The sequence below is a fragment of the Cyprinus carpio genome, chromosome A19, assembly GCF_018340385.1.
Source record: "Cyprinus carpio isolate SPL01 chromosome A19, ASM1834038v1, whole genome shotgun sequence".
In the NCBI taxonomy this organism is placed as follows: Eukaryota; Metazoa; Chordata; class Actinopteri; order Cypriniformes; family Cyprinidae; genus Cyprinus; species Cyprinus carpio.
Window position 1 is genome coordinate 4,477,186 of NC_056590.1, and position 11,472 is coordinate 4,488,657.

The following is an 11,472-nucleotide window of genomic DNA, read 5'->3' on the forward strand; positions in this document are numbered from 1 at the left end:
AGTATCTGTTGTTTCTTATTCTTCTTCACTTGTACAGAAGATGTATACTAGCGCCCTCTATTGTATAACAATGAAAACACGGATTCTAGGAGCACAAGTATAGCTCAAATATGTTTAGACTTTTTGTAAGTGTAAGTCAAGTATACTTAAATGTCATTTTAAGTATATTTCTGAGGAGTACATAAAAAGTAAACTAAAAGCATGCTTTCCTATTTTTAGTTTAAAAGAAGTATTCTAATAGCACACTTGAATAAACTTCTTTTTCATAAGGGCCGGTTCTCTTAATTTCTTACACCAGCTACCCATAGGCTAACCGTCTCTTCCTATTTCTTCTATCCACACCCAGTGCCATTTATTTTTAAGTCCTTTATCAATCAGGATGTCTTCCCCAAGTCAAGTCAAGTCACCTTTATTTATGTAGAGCTTTAAACAAACAAAAAAGATTGCGTCAAAGCAACTGAACAACATTAATTAGGAAAACAGTGTGTCAATAATACAAAATGACCAGTTAAAGGCAGTTCATCATTGAATTCAGTGATGTCATCATGCAGCTCAGTTCAGTTTAAATAGTATCTGTGCTTTAATTTGCAATCAAGTCAACGATATCGCTGTAAATAAAGTGTCCCCAACTAAGCAAGCCAGAGGAGACAGCGGCAAGGAACCAAAACTCCATCTGTGACAGAATGGAGAAAAAACCTTGGGAGAAACCAGGCTCAGTCAGGCCCAGTTCTCCTCTGACCAGACGAAACCAGCAGTTCAATTCCAGGCTGCAGCAAAGTCAGATTGTGCAGAAGAATCATCTGTTTCCTGTGGTCTTGTCCCGGTGGTCGTCTGAGACAAGCTCTTTACAGGGGATCTGTCTCTGGGGCTCTAGTCCTGGTCTCCGCTGTCTTTCAGGGCTGTAGAGGTCCTTTCTAGGTGCTAATCCACCATCTGGGCTGGATACATACTGGATCCGGGTGACTGCAGTGACCATCTGACCTGGATACAGACTGGATCTGGTGGCTACGGTGACCTCGGAATAAGAGAGAAACAGACTAAGCCCCAGGCTTCATAAACTTGCTCTCCATCCTGCCGACTATGTTTGTGTGCTACTCTCCAGCGTGTCGTCTCTGCTCCGGCATCTGTGCCGCCCAGTAGCTGGATCTCTTGATGTGTGGCGATGTAAAAATCCAGACAGGGAAGAATATACACGGAGTAATAAGGACTCATCTCTTCATTCTCGTATTGACTATTGGTTAGTGTCTAACGATTTAACTAATAATGTGACCTCTGTACTGACAGAACCTTGCATAATGACAGATCATAAAGGAATTTCTATAATAATAAATATGGTACAAGAAAAATCGGTCAAAAAACATGGCAGCTATTGGAAATTAAATACATTTCTTGAAAATGAATGTTTAAAGGAAAAAATGAAAGGTATTAATGAAAAATATAGAACAATCGCAGAGTTAGAAAAATCAGATGGAAAGTATTGGGAATTAATGAAGTTTGATATTAGAAAGACATTTATTAATCAAGGAAAATTGGAAACAAAAAATAAAAATAGTAAGGAAAAATCTATTACGGAGGATATTTTTAATTTGTGTAGAAAGAAAAAGGAATCGTTAACTGTGAGTTACAAGAATTTGATTTATAGCAAATTGAATTCGATAAGATCTATGAGGACAAAGCAAGAAGAGCATTTATTAGAACTAGACTTAAATGGTTAGCAAAAGGGGGGAAAAATACAAAATATTGTTTTTGGCCTCTGAAAAAAAACTATGATTTTACCTCAATTTCAAAGTGAATGATTAACAACAAATTAGTAGATAATTCCTCAGTTATTTTGAAATATGTTGCTCAGTTTTTTTTATTAATTTGTATTCTCCCATATCAGCTACTTCCAACATGGATACTTTTGTAAATAGCTTGGTTAGTGATACCAAAAATATAGACCAGAACTTTCAGCATATTAGTGATAAAGAAATAGACACTGAAGAGTTGAGAGAGGGCATTAACTTATTACAGAATAACACATCTCCAGGCAACGACAGGCTAACCAGTGAGATTTATAAGACTTTTTCTAAAGAACTTTCACTTTATTTATTGTTAGTATTTGTGGAAGCTATACAAAATGGAGAATTGCCTGTTTCATTAAAACAAGGAATTATAACGTTGATTCCCAAACCTAAAAAAGACAAGTTATTCATTGAAAATTGGAGGCCTATTAGTTTATTAAATAATGACAGTAAATTGTTTGCAATGATTTTTGCTAGAAGACTGAAGCAAGGTTTAGACAAAATAATTGATATAGAACAGTCTGGGTTTATGCAAGGCATCATATCAGGGATAATATTAGACTAGTCTTAGATATGACTGATTATAATCACTTTATTGAGGATGATAGTTTTATTTCATTTATTGATTTCTATAAAGTATTTGAAACAGTGATTCATAATTTTATTTTCAAAGTTATTAAATTGTTTGGTTTTGGAGATATGTTTTTGAAAGCAGTCAAAACATTGTATAGTGGGTGTAATAGTTCTGTCAAACTTGCTCATGGTTCCTCACTCAGGTTTTAGCATCACATATAAAAAGAAATCAGTTTAATGGTATCACAGCTTTTGGTGTACAATTCAAACTTTGCCAGTTTGCTGATGACACTGCAGTGTTTTTGAAAAACAAATGTAAAGTACCAAAAATAATTAGATATATTGAGGAAATCACTTGTTTTTCCGGCCCTTAAATGAATCTAGATAAATCTGTATTATTTCCCCTCAAAGATTGCTCCTCTTCAGAAATAGAGAATATTCCAGTTAAACATAAATTAACATATTTAGGTGTATTTTTTTAAAAAAATGAAAAAACAAAGGAGTCAGTTAAATTTTGAACCAATTATGGAAAAAACTAAAAAGAAATATAATTTGTGGTTAATGAGGGACATCTCAATATTTGGGAGCGTTTTATTGTCAAAGGCGGAAGGTATATCTAGATCTGTTTCTACATCATTATCAGTAATCCAAAGATTATTTAAGATCTAGATCAGATTCTTTATGAAAAAACAAACAAACACATTATTTAAAAAAGGAGGTAATTTGTAATCCTAAAGAGCAAGATTATAATACTCTCAATGACACTTTTAAAATTAAATGGTTGACAGAGTTTATGAAGAATAGAGAAAGTCCTTGGAATGGATTTCCTCATTATATTTTTAATACTCTTGGAGGCATAGACATTTTGTTGAAATGTAATTTGTTTGTTGACATAATTCCTGTTAAATTGGCTGGTTTTCACAGAGAAGCCCCGTTAGCATGGAAATTGGTGTATAAGCACAATTTTTCACCCCACAGCTATTTCATGTGGAATAACAAGGACATGTTATTTAAAAACACATCTTTATTCTGTCTTACTGGTTCAAGGAAGGCATTCTTTTAGTAAGACAGTTCATTCCCATGGGTACTTACTTCAGAAATTTCAATTACCAGTTAAACCAAGAGAATTTTCTATTGTTTTTGACGCAATTCCAAAGAGTGTGATGTTACTTTTAAAAAACTGTAACATGGAAGTCAGCATAGTTAATCCTTGTGGAAACATTTTCATTGAAAATATTGATGTTTTAAAACAACAGTGTAGCAATAAGATTATAAGGATTGCCCTTGTTCTGTGTCTTTACCTGCAGCAAGATTCTTTCGGTCTTCTTTATTTGGTGATATCTCTAGGGTTAAAGCATGGAAACTGACAAATAAGTTTTGTATCCATAACAAAACTATCGAGGGAACCAGTGTGCATAATTTTCCAAATATTTGCTAACAGCCGACCCGCCTACAGAATGACGTCATAGCTCCCCCACACAAAGTAGAGGTCAGATCCCCGGACGTGTCCTTGCTCTGACTCAAGGATGCATCCAGAGGTGACTGTGTGAAGCTGAGGCAGCCAGGTAGCCCAGAATTGCAGAATCGCACCAACCAGCCAGCGTTAATGGCAGAGGACGAAAATGTGCATAATTTTCCAAATATTACTGTTATTGTGTCATGACATGCAGTTCTAAGAGTATTTCAGTCGAGAATGTAGTTGTTTAAAACGTATATATCAATTTGAATGAGCACAAAGTTATGTGTCATAAATTATTTATTTATTTATCCTAATACAGCACTGACTTTATGCTTTATGCTTATACTTTTATAATGGCTTTTATTGTTCATTAAAACTGACATTTAACAAAAAAGAGTTGTGCTTGTCTTATTTCATTTTATTAGCCTATATAGAGTGAAGATAATCAGAGTATATGTGCACATATTACCTAAACCACATATAAGTGTTTTATATTTTTAAAATGAAAACAAAAAGAGGGTTGTTCTTTGAAGAAAATGAAAAGGCAGTGGTGTTTGATATCATTTTGTTTTATTGTAATGCGTGCGTGTTGCATATCCACATTTCAGTGGCTATTAATATTAACAGAAAAGAGGCAATGCTGTTTGAAATAATACTTAGTTTCACTGTCATGTATAAACCGTTCCCTGAACTACATTTTTGTGGCTATAAATATGTTTACATGAAAACGAAAAGAGGCAGTGGTGTTTGATATCATATTTCATCATATTGTAAATATATATTTAGTGCGGACAACTGGAGAAGCCAAGGTGAGCTGACTGACGATATCTGGTACGCTGCTGGTCCATCTGCAGAATTACTGGACTTGCTTCCTCAGTAGTTCACACTCCTGAGTCGAACTACCGAGGACACAAGTCTGAACTTTGCACACTTGGTATTGAGAAACGTCCAGAAACTGCCACTGAAACTTTCAATCTTATGCAGATTCATCCACTCAGACATTCTTTGACTCTGCCTCCCGTCATGTTTTCACATGTTTGTGCTGTCAGCATGATGTTAGTTCTGCTGCATGATACACGTTTGTTACCATGCTAGGAGTGGGGTAATTTGAGCCAGTGGCTCATCCCTTTTTATGATTACAAAGAATTATTTGACTGTAATTCTACATGTTTTTACTTTTATTATAAAATTTTTAGACCAAGCATTTTTTATTTTGTTCTTTTTTTTAACTTGATTTCATTCTTTTTTCTTTTTTTTTACAATTTTAAATAGGCCTTGTTTACCCTTGTTTACAGTTCTTGTGAAACTGTATTTGCCTGCAACATTTATAAGTGGGATGTTGAGATTTAGCTGTTCTGTAAAGGCAATTGCAATCATTTATTTATTTAATTATATTCTTCAATTCAAACATTATTTTGTTCTGAATGTTTTTTTCTTTAAAAAATGCCTTCAAAATTGTGTTGTATCTTTAAATAAAAGTTTTAAGAAGCCATCCATCTATCTATTTATATAGCAACACTCTAGCAACTAGCCCAACCAACCTAGCAGCCACCCTGAGTACCCTAGCAACCACATAGCAACACCCTAGTAACCACCCAGAGTACCCTAGCAACCACATAAAAATACCTTAGCAACCACCCCAGGCACCCTAGCAACAGCATAGCAACACCTTAGCAACTGACCTGGGTACCTTAGCAACCTAATAGCAACACCTTAGCAACTAAGGCTGGGCGATATATCGCATGTGATTGTCACGCGTATTTCGTCAGTAAAGCGGTTCCCTGATTACTGCTAAATCACCATCACCTGCTTTCAAGTGTAGCGGCATTTAATAGACAGCGCCGTAGATCCCTGACAAGCTACGCAGTATCGCGTTCATTATCGAAGGCGATTCATCTGCGATAATGAATGTGATGTTGCGTAGCTTGTCAGTGATCTACGGCTCTGTATATTAAATGCCGCTCCATTTGAAAGCAGGTGATGGCCAGAGGTGGGTAGTAACGAGTTACATTTACGTGAGTAATTTTTTTTGGGTAACTAATATTTTTGGAGTATATTTAAAGATGGGTACTTTTACTCTTACTTAAGTAAATTTTTGGGGAAAAATCTGTACTTTTACTTCGTTACTGTGGGCGACGCTCCTCTCGTTAATTTATCTTAATGCAATATAAGTTATAAATGCTTCAGTTTATTCCAAACGCGCCGTCTACTTTTCTCTTGGCAATGAGCGATGCCCATTCGCGAATGATTCATTCTTTTGAGTCAGTTCTGTTCAAAGGCTTGATCAAACCAGTGAATTGATTCGTGAATCAGTTTGAATGATTCGTTCAGTTCCCTGCCGCGCGTGCTAAACGTCTGAAGCGGTTCACTCAGAGTTGTAACAGAAAGTTCAAGAACATCAAGAGCGTTGAAGACGTGGCTTTGGATCTGCACTGAATTGGAAGCAAATCTGCAAAGGCTATAGAAAAAAAAGGACAGTGGCGCCCCCAGAAAATTTTAATAGGGGTGGCCAGATGAGGCCACAGTAAATCTTGGGGTGGCACACCAAAATAAAAGAAAAAAAAGGAGTGTGCAATATTGACAAAAAATAATATAGTATCGATATTTTCTGGGATTTTATTGATAAGGATAATTAGACAATATAAACACTAATATATTAAACTGCTGATATCTTATTTCTAACTGTGCTGACAGCTGACTCCTGAATTTATTATTTTTACCTTTACGCCGTTTTTTCTAAAAGTGTGCACCATCTTTTAGGTCAAATACTTGCATTTGGGCTGTTACCAAGCAAATGCAATCAGTATCAACAAAATTGATCTTTGCAATGCAGAGAAAACAGAAGCTGCATCTGAAGTGCCATTTAGATGTTTTTGCACACTGTTTAATGCAGCTCTGTGGGACATGGAATACTTTAACCTGCAGTTACAAATGAATAAATAATGTTTTGGTATTTTAAACATAAAACATTGAAAACTGATGTTTGAAATTATTTTAAAAACGAAAAGGTACCTTAAATGTGAAATTAAAACCGCCAGTAGGTGGCAGCGAGTCACTGTTAATAAGTGAGTCATTGCAATTGAACCGAATCATTTAAACGGTTGATTCATTCAGGAACGAAACACTATCATGTTGCTCAGAGACGCAAAACAGTTTGGAATAATTTTTGTTTTTAGAAATAGAGCAAAAACTGGGAATATGTTGTCTAAAACATAAGTCTCTTAATATTAACTCATTTCTTGTTTATTGAACTGTTGTATAAAATCAATATCACATTTGTAATTATGCTGACTTTTGGAGAAAAACGTCACTCTTCGTGTGATAGTAACTATACAGTAAATCTATTCCATTTTTTTCCCCCACTTCTTAAACTATTGTGAATTTACATTCTGCATTTAAAATTTATAGTAGCCACTGCAAATCATCCTAGGGGTGGCCAGAGTTTATACAGTGGTGGCCGTGGCCACCCCTGCCCACCCCTTGGGGGCGCCCCTGGCTCGCGATGCAGATCTTTATTAGTGCTGTCTGGTTCAACAGGTATAACTTAGATTACAGTACACCATACCACTATGAAAATAGCAGATTCATATTTTCTATATTAAAAGAGGCATCATGCCCATTCAAAGTGAGGGGGCACCGGCCCCCTCAGATTTTTGAGTCAAGTGGATTTTGAATGCAGCTTCCAAAAGACAAAAAATAGCAGATTCATATTTTCTATATTTGATACAATCACACCAGCTGCTAAATTATGAATGCAATGACCAATCAGAGGTGTTCCGATGGTTCATCGCTATTACAGCGCTGCGCATTTTAACCAACCACTCAAGATGCTGTTGAGCTTATGAATGCAATGACCAATCAGAGGTGTTCCGATGGTTCATCGCTAAAATCCCGGTGCTTCCTTCACTCGCTCGCTGACTGAATACTTCTTTCTGGCGAATTTTCTCGTCAGAAACAACAAAGAGCAGATGTGTGTATGAATCTATAAATAAGATATTGATTTCACAGTGTACACAGTTTCAGTGATTTTAATGGGAGTTTTTGAGAGTGACTGAACTCTAGACTGTTAGTGAAAATGTTCTTTGCTCTCTTTCTGTACAATGAGAGATTAGTAGCCTAACTTACAATGTTTTTATATCACATTAACTCAATGTTATATTCACATATATTAATATAAAGATATGAAAATATTATTTTTACATTTAATAAGCTGTCACAGAGTATGAAATGAATACTCTCCAAACCCGCGTTAGCTCTGTTCCAGGAGGAATGCCTTCGCCTAGACACAGTTAATATTGATATTTCCAAAATATTTATGCTTGCAGAGGTTATTTATACTTATATAATACATACTTTAAAATATAATTTATTTCAGTGATGCAAATGAGAATTTTCATCAGCTGTTACTCCAGTTTTCAGAGTCATGATCCTTCAGAGATCATTCTAATACGAAACAGTTTTGCTGCTTAATATTTTTTGGAACCTGTGACATTTTGTTTAGGATTCTTTGATTAATAGAGAGCTAAAAAGAACATCATTGATAGTAAATCAACATATTGGAATGATTTCTGAAGGATTAACTTAAACACAAAAATATACAAAAACACAAAAAAAAAAAACACACACACACACACACACACACACACACACACACACACATACATTACATACATTTTATCTATATATCTAAATAAAAATAGACTACAGATATTCACTATATGACCCAAAGTAACTAGTAACTAACTACTTGAGTAGTTTTTTTATCCGATACTTTTTTACTCTTACTCAAGTAACTATTCAGACTATTACTTTTACTTTTACTTGAGTAAATATTTCTAGAAGTACTTTTACTTTTACTTGAGTACAGTTTTTGGGTACTCTACCCACCTCTGATGGCGATTTGGCGGTAATCAGGGAACCGGCTTTACTCACGAAATGCGCGTGACAATTGCATGCGATATATCGCCCAGCCCTATTAGCAACTACCCAGAGTAGCCTAGCAACACCTTATCAACCGACCAAGGTACCAAAACAACTGCCTAGAATACCCTAGCAAGCACTCTGAGGTCTTTTTCTTATCTATCTATCTATCTATCTATCTATCTATCTATCTTTCTGAACGACTGTATAACCTTCAAAACATTCCAACTTTAAGCTTTTAAAACTACTTCAAACTTCAAACTATTTCCGGCTTTCTCAAGCCACCTTAAGTTTGTCTTGACAAACCTTTCCATTTAGATTTAAATTATACTTCATTAATTTTAGACCAAGCATTTTTGATTTTGTTCTTTGTTTTGAACTTGACTTCATTCAGAAGTTTTTCTATTTTAAATAGGCCTTGTTTATGAAAATTGTCGATTGAAGGTTTTATGAAACTGTATTTGCCTGCAACATTTATAAGCGGGATGCTGAGAATTAGCTGTTCTGTGAAGTCAATTGCAATTGGTTTTTTAATTGTTTGTTTTTTTTATTCTTCAATAGAACTTTGTTTTGTTCTGATTTTTATTTTTTTAAATGCCTTCAAAATTGTGTGTTGTGTCTTTAAATAAAAGTCATCCATCCACTCATTCCATTGTCCAAAGCTGTTTGTTCTTACTAGCGTAGCAGGGCGCTGGAGCCTCACCGCAGACAGGGAAACACAGTCCGTCACAAGCCATTATTACTGAAGTTATCTCCCTTTGATACAGCATGAGGTGAAAATATTCAGTTTTACTTCAACGTAATCAAAGACAGTTTAATTCCATGTGGCTCAACTTACCCCTCACTGTGTGCAAGAGCCAAGAGACCTTTATTAATTTATTTTGAATATTTTGAAAGCAGTTTATTTTAGATCCAAAGTGATTATTCCCAAGGATCCACCACTTCCTGAAATGTATGTACATATTTCAGTTGTCATGTGTTCACTTTAAACACTTCACTGTGTGACTGATATAAGCGTCATACAGAGGAATGTTAAGAACTGCACAGAATCAGAGTTTTCATGAACTCATTTTCATGGGAAGTTGCTAAAGGAAGGTTTATTTGTTGCTAAAAGTTGCTAAAGAGCATGATGTCATTGCGTGATGATGTCATCATGTAATCACAATGCAAAATTGTGTCACTGCATCAAATCTCAGCAAAAAATATATTTTGTATGTAAATTTTGAGTTGTTACATTTGTTTTGTAAAATAATATAAATGCAGTATATAATTATATGGAAATATAAATAACTGTATTTTTAAAGACAACATTGAATTCTTGAACACTTACACATTTTTGAACAATTACAATTTATTTATTTTGTATTTTTTTATTAGCTAGTAAACTTTTAAAACTACACACTCTGAACAATTATACTTTTAAGCAGTGCATTAGTAGTTAGTAGGCTACACTCTAAGAATAGTATGTAAAAATAGTCTATGTAAATATGAAGGAATTTGCCTTATTGATTTTTCACAGGTTTTTTTTAAGGCATTTATATTACGCATTGTATTTTGTGTTGTCGGGTTACAGAGTTACAGTTGATAATGGATAACAGATAATGTCCTGGAAAATAACTAGTACCCGTTCCATTTTTCTAGATATTTTTCTTCCAGTGTTCTAACTGAACATTAATCACAGGTACAAGCTACTAACAAGGTGTATCACAATAGGTGTGTTCGTCTTGAAGCAGCGCTGCGCAGATCGATCGGTGTTTGACATCAAAGCACTGCCAGAGCAATTAGAAAGCTTGCAGATCTGTCCTATTGAACAATTGCAAATAGCAGTCAACTTGATTCATATGATGTGTGTACTGATAGGCATCTTTGGTTGCCTCTTTTTGTGTAATTTAGATGGAAAATGTGTGCCTTTTTATCATTTGAATCACTTATAAAACGTTGCCAAATAAATAAAAAAAATTGCTACATTTGTTGCTAGGTGCTTTTGTAAGGAAAAGTTGCTAAATCTAGCAACAAAATCTCTAAGTTGGCAACACTGCACAGACTGATGGTCTCTTCCGCTCTGGAAATGCATATGTTCTCCATGCGTGAAGAACTGAGGACGAAGCACTCGTTCTGAACAGCAGCTGGACCTATGACTGTCACTTAAAGGGCCAGTTCACCCAAAAATGGAAGTTCTGTCATGAATTACTCCCCTCATGTCACATGGATTATTTTACTGATCTCCTTGCTATGTTTCTGGACCTTGATCGTGGTAATATATTTGCTGTCTATGGGAGGATCAGAGAGCTCTCAAAATTCATCAAAAACATCTTAATTTGTGTTCTGACGATGAACGAAGGTCTTACGGGTTTAGAACGACATGAGGATGAGTAATTAATGACAGAATTTTCATGTTTGGGTGATGTTTATGTGAACTTGTGTTTCCTAAATATCTGCAAACATATTATGGTGTTTTCATGCTTTAGTATAGACCAAAATTTTCTTACAGCAACTTTAAACCATGTTAAGAGTAATTTTAATCGTTATCACACTTCAGACACAAAGTTAGGATCCGCTGGAACCTCACATGTAGAATAGTTCTTCAGATCCGTTGAGAAACTCGGCCCAGAAGCACATTAGAGTTTTTCAGGGTACACTTTGTTGAGTAAAATAAGATGTGTGGTAACATGTGAGTCAAACAGGTTTAAATGAAAAGCTTGATTTAATTTGACTGCATTTTTTACAACAGGGTTA